Source organism: Cuculus canorus, chromosome 3, assembly GCF_017976375.1.
Source record: "Cuculus canorus isolate bCucCan1 chromosome 3, bCucCan1.pri, whole genome shotgun sequence".
NCBI classification, from domain to species: Eukaryota; Metazoa; Chordata; class Aves; order Cuculiformes; family Cuculidae; genus Cuculus; species Cuculus canorus.
Genome location: NC_071403.1, coordinates 1,505,822 through 1,520,272, shown reverse-complemented (window position 1 = coordinate 1,520,272; position 14,451 = coordinate 1,505,822).

Genomic DNA, 14,451 nt, shown 5'->3' with positions numbered 1-14,451 from the left:
AAACAGCCTGAAGCTTGTTCACAATCTGTTGGGTGCAAATATTTGTTATTCGTTGTAGATTTTGTCCTCCAATTGCTCTGTCTAAGCAGGGGTTTCTAATCTGAGAGGTGCGAGCCACTGCGCGTATGCGAGCTGACGGGTCACTTTGCAACAGTTTGTATGAATGAATAAACTTTGTGACTTTGTGGGTATTAATCTAAGCTTTAGAAATGACAGAAATTCCTAGAGGGCCCTTCATCCTTCCAGGGAAAGAGTGAGTAAGCACCATGGGAAGGGAAACCTGCCAGAAATAAGGAAAGGATGTTAAAAAATGTAAGTCTCTCCTTTTCTTCCTTTGCATGAGAAATATCATTATATTTGGCCGTGTGCATATCCAGACTTAAAAATAGCTGGATTCCTTCCTGACTATGAGGGAGAAGGGATAAAACATATGTATTGGCTGTCCGACAGACTTACATGTGAATATACATGTGTGGTCCTGGCTGGGACTGATGTCATAATGTGTCTGTGCGAATGCCTGCCAGGTACTGGAAAAAACGCCATTCCTGCTGTACTAATAACACTGTTCTGCCCGAGCGGAGCCTTATCCAGCTTCCAGGAGCTTGGGAGGAGGCTTTAAGGGAAATCTATTGCAGATTTCAGTGCATCAGTGATGTGCAGTCAGAAAAAATATTTATTTATGAATAGTACACGTGAAGCCCACTTTTACAGTAGGAGGAGCACTTGAAAACTCCTGCTTTTCTTCTGCGGCTGCTTTCCAGCTACTTCACTGCCCAAAAGCTTCCTACGTTGGCATTCTCTCAGGAACACGATACAAATACTTCTAGATGGCTTTTTCAGATTTTTCCACCTAGAATCATAGAATCATAGAATCATAGAATCATAGAATAGTTCGGGATAGAAGGGACCTTAGAGGTCATCGAGTTCCAACCCCCCTGCCCTGGGCAGGGACACCTCCCACTGGCTCAGGCTGCCCAAGGCCCATCCAACCTGGCCTGGAACCCCTCCAGGGATGGGGCAGCCACAGCTTCCCTGGGCAACCTGGGCCAGGGCCTCACCATCCTCATGGTGAAGAAATTCCTCCTTATGTCCACTCTAAATCTGCCCCTCTCCAGTTTGTACCGATTCCCCCCCTCATCCTCTCACCACAAGCTTTTGCGAATAGTCCCTCTCCAGCTTTCCTGTAGCCCCTTCAGGTACTGGAAGGTCACTATAAGATCTCCTCAGAGCCTTCTCTTCTCCAGGCTGAACAACCCCAACTCTCTCAGCCTGTCCTTGTATGGGAGGTGCTCCAGCCCTACGATCATCCTTGTAGCCTCCTCTGGACCCGTTCCAACAGCTCTATCTCCTTCTTACATTGAGGATTCCAGAACTGGACACAGTATTCCAGATGAGGTTCTCCCAGACCCACTTCTCCAGTCTGTCCAGGTCCATCTGGATGACATCCCATCCTTCCAGTGTGGCAACTACACCACTCAGCTTGGTGTCATCTGCCAACTTGCTGAGAGTGCTCTCACTGTCAATATCATTGATAAAGATATTAAACAACTCTGATCCCAGTACAGACCCCTGAGGGACACCACATGTCACGGATCTCCATCTGGACTTTGAGCCATTGACCACTACCCCTTGAATATGACCATCCAACCAGTTTCTTATCCACCGTACTGTCCACCCATCGAATCCATATCTCTCCAATTTAGAGAGAAGGATGTTGTGGGGGACTGTGTCAAAGGCTTTACCGAAGTCCAGATGGATCACACCTACATGGTCTCTAGATGCTTCCACACCTCAACAAACTTTATTCTGCCCTGTGCTTCTGGAAACAACGTATAGAAAGCTATGGGTTATCTTTCTGTAAGTTGTTTCCAGAAGCACAGGGCAGAATAAAGTTTAAATTAGAGCTGTCAGTGGCTTGGCCAATCTCCTCCATGATCCATAGCCACATTTAGGGTATAGACTTCCATTTTTCATCTATTTTACTTCCAAAAAGTAAACTTGATTACTGCACACCAAATTTACTATTGTTCCCTTCAGTTTCAAGATTCCATCCACTTTGTGCCATAATTAGAAAGAACAGGAACTAATAAGAACTGAAGGACTTCCCTAAGCATAGTTTTTCTCTCTGTGAGGATGAAGAGGACAGCCTTTGTGGGGATATCACTAACACAGCTAAGCTGGCATAGCGGTGCTGGAAAACTATATGAAACTGCTAGACAGAAACACACTTAGAAAAGCTGAACAAGAAACAGAGATAGCAGTGACTGAGAGAAAATAATTAAATGCAGAGGATTTTGTAGTTCCAGAGAGCTCAAGAGAAGTCCTGTCTGCCTACAGGAGCAGAGCTTCAGTTTTGGTTCAATCAGTTGCTTTTGTCTAGTTTTAAGGTGTGATACGATGCCATTGCTGATAAAACCGCTGCGAAAATGCTAGTTTTTCTACCACCTGTTTCAGATTAAATAAAGGTGTTTTTAAGTAGTGAAGATTGAAAGTAGTGGAAGCTTTGCACATCAACTGAGATATAGTCCTACAGTTGGTACTTCTGGTTTGGAATATTTTTTCAGACTAAAAGTTTCTCACAGAAAGGTTTTTTATTCACTTCAGATGATGGTTACTTTGCCAGAATTCATTTATCCATCCAATGGATTTGCCATCCTGGAGAAAACAATAAGGTAGAACTACTAATTAAGACTGGTGCTTGTCTCTAGCTGTGGCTAAAATGCAATACTTTTGAGGAAGTTTTCCCTTTCTCCACATCTTTCAGATGTATGTAGCTACTGTTCTAATGTAATATCTTTTCCAAAAATCTTCTCTTTTATTTCCTTCAGAGTTCTTCCTGCATATATTTTCAGTAAGTTCTGCCTTGATAATTTTGTGCTCTGCACTTGCTGATCCCATCTTCTCGTGAAGTTTCTCATACATATGAATATTTTGAACCCCGTCAGTAGAGGAGACTAATCATTTAAAGGGCAGTAAGAAAAAAAAATCCCCAGAAATGAACCAAAACATATCTCCTTTGCACTTGAAGAGCCTTAGAAAAGCTGAGGGTAAAGAGGTTTAACTTGGTCCCTTGCCAAATAGACCATACCTCTGTGAGAAATCAGATCAGACAAGAAGGGAGTGTAAATGTATAAACCCCTGAAATTCTAGGAAAAAAAAAAATAGAATCATACTACCCAGCATCCCTCTCTGACAGCATTTCTCTTCTGTCTTTGTCCTTTTATTCTGCTGGGCTAGATGCAATCCCTGGTGGAGGAACTCATTCAGAATTTATAATGATTTTTTCCTGTGCTTACTCTGCTAATACTTGTTGTAGTGGGAAAGATGTGTTTTGTCTCGCTTAGCATGAATCAGGAAATATACTTTTATATGCTTTTTTAAATGAAGCACTGGTTTTCTTTTCCTCTTCATTTCCCCCTAACATATATTACGTGAGGAAAGGGTTGGCACGTTGGATGATAGGGTGTAGCTCAGCCTGGTGCACTGCACTTACCCTTTCTGTCTATGTCAAAATGAATCATAGAGTCATAGAATCACCAGGTTGGAAAAGACTTCTGAGATCGAGTCCAACCACACCTATCTGCCTCTAAACCATATCCTTAAGTACCTCGTCTACCCATCTTTAAACCCCTCTAGGGATGGGAACTCCACCACCTCCCTGGGCAGCCTCTGCCAGCGCCTGATGAAGACTCTGAGCTGATGTGATCAGCCTTATCAAGCTGCTTTGATGCTCATTAGACCTCTGTCTCAGAGTAAAATATATATATATATATTAAAAAAAAAACTATAAAGAGATGAAAAAAGAAAAAAAATAACTGAGATGGGGCAGAAGATAAGAGACAGGGCACACAGCTTGTAACAAGCCACTTAAGCTTTGCTTATCTGGACTATACCCAGAGCACTTCCTTGGATGTCCAGCATAGCTGTGATACTTAGTATTGTAAAATTAACATTTAGGGATGGCAGAAGTCCATATGGCTCATCTAGATTCATTCATTTATCTGTCTAGCTTTAATACCTTGTAGTATTTTTATCCTTTAAGTGCTCATATATTTATTCTTTTCCCCAGTATGTTCCCAAATAAAGCATCTACTGCTACTTTTGGTACTAAGGGATTACCCAGTGCAGGAAAAAAATGAACTCCCTTGGCATATGCTTATTTCATTTGCCTAAGTTTGTGCATTCTATAAATTATTCAGGGAAGTGATATTAGTGGATCAACAACAGCTCTGGTTCATCAGGTCGTATTAACAATCCTGGACCATTAGGTTGGTGAGATGCCAAAGCATAACGTAGGGAGTGAATTTACAACACAGATTTCTAGAGTAATCCTTCTGTATGCAACACCAAAGTCCGTCTTTGAGATATTCACATAAAATATATTTATCAGCGGAGCCGCATCCCTGAAGCCGGGGATGAATCCTGAGGCCTTTGGGGATGCAGTGTTTAAATGTGTGATTTTCCTGTCGTCCCTCTCCTCGCTGCTCTGAAGGTGATTGCAATCAGGAGCCCCACGTGGGCAGCCATTCTGTGCATTATCTGTTGGCTTCCCTATGCTTTCAAAGTGCTCCAGGAGGATATTTTGCTGAAGAATTTCCAATCACCTTTCTCTTCCTTTTACTGGTCTGTGTAGAAAGTATCTATAATGGGGTGCAATTGAGGGATTCTGATTGTCCCTCCATTCGGTTGCCTTGGAAACAGACTTGTGGACATCCAGCTTTTTCCTTCATTACTGAAGATGCCATTTACAGTTGATTTCCTCCTATGTCTCCTTGGCTGTGTGCGCTGCTGAAAAGGAGAGGACAGAATAAAGCTTGTTTTAATGTTTGATTTGCTTTTTTAAGGTATTATTCGTTTGGAGAACATTCGGGTTATAAAGTCTGAACAGGCTGTTCATGCCTGATAGCCATGCCATGGGCAATATTGATAGCTGAAGATACCACATAATTAATTCCTTTCTTTTATTTCCTTTCCTTTTTTTTTTTCTTTTCCTTCCTTCTGTTTAATAGAAAAGAGTGGAATGTAAGGCTGGTTAGGATCCCTCAAATTCTGCATCTACTTATACCTGTAGAACATTACCAAGGTAGTAATTGATCTGAAGTCCAATTTGAAAAACAAGGTACAACTGAAAGCAGATTTGTTTCCTTCCACTCACTTTAATGTCTGCTTATGTACACTGAACTGGAGGAAAGGATTCATTTTGAGGCTGGATCATAGCATACCCTGTTGAGAATGCAACTTAATCAGTGTGAGGACTTTAACCCTAAAAAAATAAAATTTGTCATCTTCCACTGAAAAGGTGTAAATGGTGACTCACTGTACTATTTAAGTAAAGTATAAATTTATTCTCAGGGAAAGAAAAGACATTAATCATGAAGACCTCCAGGTATTCATTTGGATGCATGTTTTTCTCCACTCAGCTTCCTCGTCTTTATCCTTTTCCTTTGTTCTCATTCTTATTATTTCAGGTCATTCTATTTCCTTTCATCCATCACTTCTATCTTTTTCATGTTTTTCCCTTTATCTGGTCCTTCTTACTATTTACTTTCTTTATCCTGTAACTGTTTTTCTTTTGCAGAGTCTTCCCAGCCCCCTCTCCTTTTCCCTCACCTCCTAGGAAGCATCTGCCTTTTGAGAAATGTACCACATTTGGTTTCAAAGCCACCTCCTGCCCGTTCCGGTTTGAAAACTATTTATGCTGGTAATAAAGAGCATTGAAGGGCTGGGTAGCAGTGGAGAAGGTTGTTTATAGGCTGGAAACAACTGAAAAGCATTAGGCATTTCCTTGCTGTACCGGTTTCTCTTCACGTGCATCCCTCACTTTGCATCCTCCAGGTTTAGCGTGATGGTCCTAGGACCACCAAGCCTTCGCCAGCAGCCTCCCTCAGTCTCAGACCTCCTTCCCAGCCTTATTCTCTCTTTTATCTCTTTCTGCTACCCTTCCCGCCCCTCACGGCACTCTCAGTGTGGTTTTCCGTGCCTCTTTCCGCCTAGCCTCCGTTTTCCTCAGATTGTCCCATCTCCCAATTACATCTCTGTCCTTCTGACCCCGGGATGACTGTGGAGTCACCCTGGCTCTGGGTTTTTTTCTATGGCACTTTTCTCAGTTGTTTTTCCCTCTTTTCCTCCCAGTCTCCTTTTTTTCCTGTCCCTTATCTCTAAGCAACTTGGCCTGTCTCGTTTTAGCATAATCGATCACTCCGAGCCGCGGCAAAGCAGGTGGAGTTGGATAGAAGTTGGACGTTAAAAAAACCCCTTGAACAGCAACAAAAAAAATCCAACAAAAAGACTAACCCACAGTTCAGAGAGAGAAAAGAAAGGGAGAGCAGTGCCTGCCCCGTGAGTCAGTGCTGGCAGAGGAAGATCGACAGTGACAACGATCTTCACCGTCTTCCTCTTTCTTCTGTGGCCTCGGATCTGCGCTTCCTGCTATGGTTCCCTCTTCCGCAAGGAAAAAATACCTCAGGTAATAGTGCAACCTTACTGCTGCCTGAAGGAGCTCAGAAAACAAGCTTGAAAGAGGCTGAGCGAAATGACCATCAGCAATTACATCCCGTTACTTCGGGATGTATTTTGTATTCTTACACTTGTTCTGCAGGCAGCGCTTCACTCTGCGGGTGTGGAGGTGGAGAGGGGTGTTAGAAAGAGGTGAATATTGATTTATTGATGTTATTTTCAGCTGAAGCCGGCAGATTTAATAAAAAACTTTTTTTATTAAATGTTTTCCTAAGAAAATTCTAATCGGTGGGAGCAAACCCAGAGGTTTTCACGGGAATATATCCATTTCTAACATATTTTTATTGGGAAAGCTTTCCTAATCTGAGTTGGGATTCTTGTCCAAAACTCTCAAAAAGTGCATCCTACCCAGTGTAATCCCTATTTCAGTCAGAGCTTTCAGAGGCATTGCTTCAACTCCTTTTTTCTAGTAATTGAGACACAGATTTGTTTCTTTGTATTTAATAACCCAGGTGAACACCTCTGTCCCAGCAGTACCAACGTCCTTAGCAAGGTGACAGTCATCATTTTCATGACGGGCCTTGATTTTACATCAGTGAGGATTTAAGATTTATTTTTTATCTTGATAAGTTTCAGAGGATACTGAAAAAACTTGTTATACAAATATGTCCTGAAGGGCATATTCCAGAAATCTGATGCACGTCTCTCCTCCTCCTCCACCAACAGCACCTTGAGTCATCTTTGGCTCTGAATCCCTCAGGCTCCCCGGGACCTTCACAGATCCGAGGGGGCAAAGAGAAGAAAGAGGCACCAAATAAACACAGCATTAGGGAAGCTCTGCAAAGGGATCTGAACAGGCTGGACCGCTGGGCTGAGACCAATGGGATGAGGTTTAACAAGGCCAAATGCCGGGTCCTGCACTTGGGGCACAACAACCCTATGCAGTGCTACAGACTGGGGGAAGAGTGGCTGGAGAGCTGCACGGAAGAGAAGGACCTGGGGGTGCTGGTTGACAGCCGACTGAACATGAGCCAGCAGTGTGCCCAGGTGGCCAAGAAGGCCAACGGCATCTTGGCTTGGATCAGAAATGGGGTCACCAGCAGGTCCAGGGAGGTTATTCTCCCTCTGTACTCAGCACTGGTGAGACCGCACCTCGAATAGTGTTCAGTTCTGGGCCCCTCACCACAAGAAGGATGTTGAGGCTCTGGAGCGTGTCCAGAGAAGAGCAACAAAGCTGGTGAGGGGCTGGAGAACAAGTCTTACGAGGAGCGGCTGAGAGAGCTGGGGTTGTTTAGCCTGGAGAAGAGGAGGCTGAGGGGAGACCTTATTACTCTCTACAACTGCCTGAAAGGAGGTTGTGGAGAGGAGGGAGCTGGGCTCTTCTCCCAAGGGACAGGGGACAGGACAAGAGGGAATGGCCTGAAGCTCCGTCAGGGGAGGTTCAGGTTGGATATCAGAAAAAAATTCTTCACAGAAAGAGTCATCGGGCACTGGAACAGCTGCCCAGGGAGGGGGTCGAGTCGCCTTCCCTGGAGGTGTTTAAGGAACGGGTGGATGAAGTGCTGAGGGACATGGTTTAGGGAGTGTTAGGAATGGTTGGACTCGATGATCCAGTGGGTCCTTTCCAACCTGGTGATTCTGTGATTCTGTGATAGCGAGAGGCAGGCTGAATAACTGGTTTTTAAGAAGAGCTCAGCTGAGATCTGCAAGGGTCAATCACGTGGGTCGGTTCAAGACTAGTTGCAGTCAGGAACTGTTTTCTTTCATTGAATTAGGGGGCTATTATTAACAAAATAGAAATAAATCGGGAACAGGGTGGAAAATAGCTTGCAGTAGGGAGATTTATGGCTTCTACGTCTTCTTTACACCCTGTCTGCAATCATGACCTGATTTCTCACCAAACATAGAAAAGGTAAGTCAAAAAAAATGTCTGTAAAGGAGATAAAGTGAAAGACTAATACAAAACACACCAGGTGATGTTGCTGTTCTCTCTGATGAGTGCATTAGGGACTAATTTATCTCCTTTGAAAGCTCTGGGGATCTGGGACTGCTTAGTGAATGGGCCTACTAGATTAATATTTTGTTTTGTTGTTCTTGCACTTCATAGGTTCTGTCTTAAACCTTTATCCTTCCTTGATAGAATTAAATAAATCAGGTATTCCAAAAAAGATTTGCACAGTTTCTCTGTCTCTCTGTGAAGAGTTTTAGGTTTGCTCAAAAATGCCATACGTTGCCCTATAAAGCCTTGAATCAGGAAAGCTTCCATTCAAGAAAACATTTAACCATATGCTTAACTTTAACTTTAAGCATATGCTTAAAATCTAGCATGTGCCGCAATTCCTTCCTGAGAAGAAATGGATTTAAGCACTTGCTTATGCTCCTTCCTGGATCGGAGCCTGTGTGTTCTGCATCAGAGTCTGCTGCCGGCACCTACGGAGTTATTCAACTCCTCCTACTCCGGTCAGTATTTTCCAAACAATTTTAATCACTGGACACAAACCAGAACAGGAGATCCACACTTTCTAGACATGATTGAATCTCTTCGCAGAGACTGCATTTTGTTGCTTGCAAAGGTTCTGCTCTGCTCCAGCACCTTTTTGGAGCAATCATCTCATTACTAACCTACAGAGTAAAACCCATTTTTTGTCTTAGTTTACCTCTGGGTTTTGTGATCTGCGTGTACGTATTTCAGTCATTGATGGCCTTGTTAATGACCCTTGAAGTGAGGTGAAATTAGTTCGGCAGTTTTGGAGAAAATAGTTTGTCTTCTCTTATTTCAGACAGAGGGGAGTGTGGATTGTTGAGCACTAAGCCCCAAAGTAGATGCATTTCTCTGTTTTCTTACTTCTTTTATCTTGCTGGAGAGTGATAAAAACTTACAATGGCCAAAGAAAAACCCTTCCTTTTCCCCAGCCCATACTCATATACATTAATAATGACACGGGTTGTCATTATTAATGCTGAGTGAAATCCTGTTTGAAATGATACATCACTTTTATCTTTGGGTAATTACCAGAGTTTAACAATTTCCTTTCATGTTTGCTAAACATTAAAAAACAGAGCCTGAAAAAGGGGTATCTGCAGGGGAGGGGGGAGAGAAGCAGGCGGGCACACAAATCCCTTTATTTATGAATGGGATTTGTTCATGTACTTCCTGCACACAACCCGAGTAAGTACAAGGATCAGAAACTACTGAGCAAAATTTTTTTCTTGGGGAGTCGAAACCCTCTTATTTCCTAGAGATCTGACAGCCCTAACGCTGAATTTATGCTTTGTGATAATTAAAGCTGATTGCACTCTATTAACAAAATACTTCGTAATTTGTATATACTTGTCTTTAGACAATTATGGTTATTTCACACCCTCCCTTTTCCTTGTTTCCTGGGAGATTATTAAAACACACACAGTTGAGCACTAATAACAGTGTAGTATGTATTCCAGACATTGAAACGCACATGCCAGACCCACCAGGGGAAATAAATCACATTTTAGTATTCGATCTCAAGCAGCCTACGGGTCTGTCACTACAGGCACAGACATAGCAGCGCTCCAGTTAGAGCCCTCTCAGCAGAGAAACTCCAGCTAACAAACTCAGAAACGCAGCTGACACTCTGCGTGCGCTGACTGGGTATGAGAACGGAAGATTAAGCTCTCGTACTTTGTGCAGAGGCAGTTACGGGGTATTTGCGGGCAGCCAACCTAAGGGGCTCGCTAACCAGCCCTGAACCTGCCCCCCTGCCGCGGAGTCATAACCAAACCCTTGCACAAACTCATAGCAGTTCCACGGTGGTTTTGCAGCAGCTCTTTGGCTGCTGGCGATTGCTGGGAAGCCTTTCGGGCGACGTATCTTAATTAGAATCTCATATAAAAATTATTTGTAAGAATAATGTTGTGTTTTCTCCAGGCGCGTTTCAGCGCAGCTACAAGGGCACTGCTTTCATCTGGTTCATAAGAAAGCGGTGTTGCCTTCTCGGAGGAAGTGAATTGAGTTTTCATCAGATTCATCTGGGCTCTGACTGGGACTGGTGACCTTCCTGCTCGGGAGCTCCCCACTGGGAGTATCTGGATAAAGAGAAAAGGGAATTTGTGTTTGGAAACTCCTCTGAACTCTCTCTGAACTAACCCTGAACCCCATCCTGAACTAACACAGGATTATTTCAACTATCCATATATGATGTGCTTCAATTTTTTGGTACATTTGAGTCTTCATATGAATCCAGCTTTAAAACTAGAGGACTGGATGCATTTCCTCTTTATTTATTATCAAAGCTCCCTAAGCTTCTTTGTCTCCTCAGAGTTTGCGTACACTACGTAGGACATGACCTGCACAAGGCACTTGTAATTTTTGGTCCTTACTCAGTACACCAATCATTGGTTATTATTAATCTGCCTTTATCTTCTGTTAGACATAACAATATAACATTGGAGAAAGTTAATGAGAGGTCAGCGAGAGACCCTTAAATCAGCAGATCCTTCGAGAAAGCATAGGTTTAAAGTAATATCATTTTGGTCTGTCTGAAAATATTACTAAAGTTTTTCATTTATTGAAGGGAAAAAATTCAATAAAAATAACTCATGTGAAAGCAAAATTATTAATTAAACCTTTACAGTAATTACTCAGGTAAGCGATCTAATTCCCTCGGACAAGGATTTAGGTGACTATTTAGTTTTAGTCTGCAGTGCATTTCTTCACACGGCAGTTCGAGTGTGTGGTGTGGACACAGAACATCTCCCACAGATGACACTAAAACTTCCTGAAATGGCCCAGGAAGGTAATGCCACACTTGCTGCTCATTTCAGACAGTGAACAAAGAGGAGGGAGTAAGTACTCCAACACAAGTTAACGAAATAAAATATTTCACTTTGTTTTACAAAAAAAAAACAGTTGGACTTGAAGATCTCAAATGTCTTTTCCAACCTAGCGATTCTGATTCTATGATTTCTATGATTCTATGAAAAGATACAGAAATCACCAGAAATTCAGGTTGTATCTTACAAATGATGTGTTGAAAGCTAATGCGTGCACACGAATATAGAATAAAAGTGCATTCTTTCACACTTTGCTAAGTTCTACACCTGGGTAAATTAAATGGTGGTCTCTCTATCATATCTTAACATGACACAGAGATTTACCAGCATAGAAATCTGTTACAGATGCCTGTTTCCAAGACTTCATCATCCGGATAAAATTGCTGAAGTATTTTACTAGATAGAATCTTAATAAAGACTGAAAGTAAAAGCAGAATTTTCAGACAGATGGAGGAATTGTACAGTTACAGGTGGGCAGCAATGGGCAGGAACCTATTCAGCAGGGTGAAGAGATGATTTTAATTGAGTTTATTCTATTTGCTTTGTGGTTTTCTGTTTCTTTTCCTTACACTTTATCTAAAGAGTTTTGTGCTATCGAATGTGCAACGGTCAATTACACTCCCAGATCCTACTAGAAATGAACTATAAAATCATAGAATCACGAGGCTGAAAAAGACCTTTGAGATCATCAACTCCAACTGTACCTGTCCACTACTAAATTATATTGCTAAGCCCTTCATCTAACGGCCTTTTCAACCCCTCCAGGGACGGGGACTCCATCACCTCCCTGAGCAGCCTCTGCCTGTGTCCAATAGTCCTTTCAGTGAAAACATTTTTCCTGATGTCCACTCTGAACCTGCCCTGGTGCAGCTTGAGCCATTCCCTCCCATCCTATCACCTGTCCCTCGGGAGAAGAGACCAACAGCCACGTCTCCACAACCTCCTTTCAGGCAGTTGTAGACAGTGACAAGGTTTCCCCTCAGCCTCCTCCAGGCTGAACAACCACAGGTCCCTCAGCCGCTCCTCACAACCTTTGTTCTCCAGTGGTTGGAATGGTTATTGTTGTTGATATTATTCCCAAAACAGAGGGCTGGGAGTCGGGCAGGGACTCCCTCTGGGCAAGGGACGAAGCAGACACAGAAGAAAAAGATAGATCTGTCTTAAAGTGCGATCCTGCTTCATTGTGTTGAGGGCAAATCTGTGCTCAGACAATAATCCTCCCACCCAGTAATGTTGGGAAATCTAAGTCTGTGCTGATTTTTCCATAACAAGTCCGGGTATGAGCCTGGAAGCTTTGCTGCAACAATAAGAGCCTTTGGCCTCGCCGTGCTCTATCTGTGTCTGCACAGACCCTGTTGGCTTCTGAATTGTTCTGAGGCTCATATTTTAGATTCTCCTGATTTAGGACTTGTTAAAAGTAGACGTGCTTGAATAGCCAGTGAGCGGAGAGTTACCCCGAGCCAACACTGCGAGGCAGTTGCCCCTCCATCGACTGATTGCACCCAGGCTGGAGGGGAATCCCTGCAGGCTTCGCTGCCTCCTCTGACATCCTCTAAGATATTCTCTTTACCTAAAGACAGGCAAGTGCTTTCACTGGATTTTATGTGAGGGGAAAACATATTCAGTGACAATGAACCTTTCTACAAACTTACGTTAATTTTGCTAAATTTGAGAGATAGAATAGGAAAAGGACTGAGCATTTATTTTCACAGAAAATATTGACTTTTTTTGAAATAACTTTTCTTCTATTTGTTTGTCTTTTACATTTTAGAATTCAAGAAATCTTAATATTTCTGTTTTCTTTCAGTTACAGTTCCTCAAACTCTTATTAATATATGTCAGTAGGGGTTAAACTATACTTTTCCCAGAAAACTATTTCAGTTGGCTCACAGTGATTATGTTTTTAAATATTTTGACATTACTACTAAGCCAAAGAGTCCATTGTTTGTTCATCTGAGTTTTCGATATGTTGCCAATAACCACACTTGCGTATGATAAAATTTAATTCGACTGAGCTTTTACATATCGGGCATCTTCCTCAAGCTCACCTTTTAACTTGTAAAAATTACTACATTGTTCTTCAGCCCCCAAAGTTTAACTTTTCTGAGAGGAAATCTAAAGGAAAAAGAAAAATAGCTGGTAGTAAAAAGCATGGACACAAAATTGTTTGAAGGATGTTAAGGCTTCCTGGCTTTGGACAAGAGAATTGAATTAATCAACATGTCCTTTTCTGTACAGCTTGGCTTTTGCCTCCATATAGATACCAAACTTAACGTGGCAAATCAAGCCTTTGAAATAAGATATTTTTTAATCAACTGAGCGTCCAGAAGGCTTGTCCCCAGTAACAATAAATCGCAGACAGCTCATAGTTCCTAGTATTCCCCGAATCCCCATATTCAGCCTGTGCAAAGCAGCTGAGAGCTGCTCTTTCTCCATCTGTGCTCCTTTTGTCTCCTACCCAGCCGGTGCCTCACTCGGCGATGTCTGGCACAGCCCTACCTACACCCCAGCAGCACCGAGGGGTTGGCAGAGCAGCCCGCCTACCCTGAAGCCTTTCTTGGACATCCCTCAGAGCTATCAGACAATGCTCCAGTGCTAAATAAAGGGACGGAGCTGGGACACAGCTGACAGAACATGTCCTAACACTTACTTGGAGTAAGGGTGCAGCTGCATTCCCAGATTATACTCGGAAGCAAGGAATGGCTGCCACCCCCAGCACAGCGGAGACTTGAGGCAGATAGTTTGACATCACTTGGCTCTCTTAAGCCTTATTAAAAATGTTAAAGAATCCAGCAAGCCTTCTTTTTTTTTGGGAGCTGAGCACGACTACATCACAGAGCGTGACTTCAGCTGATGCAGCCGACTGGTGTGTGGGGAAAAGAAGGTGCTGCAGTCCTCACTGGCAATTAGTTTTGCATTGGGTAGCCCTGCCCTGGAGAGAGGAAGGGGACTGCGCTTGGCTTGCTGCAGGGAATCATAGGATCCCTTGGTTGGAAAAGACCTTTGAGATCGTCAATTCCAACCACACCTGTCCACTACTAAATTATATCACTAAGCACCTCATCTACCCATCTTTTAAACCCCTCCAGGGTGAGGACTCCACCACCTCTGCCAGTGCCTGAGAACCCTTTCGGTGAAGATTTTCCTGATGTCCAACCTGAACCTCCCCTGGTGTATCTTGAGGCC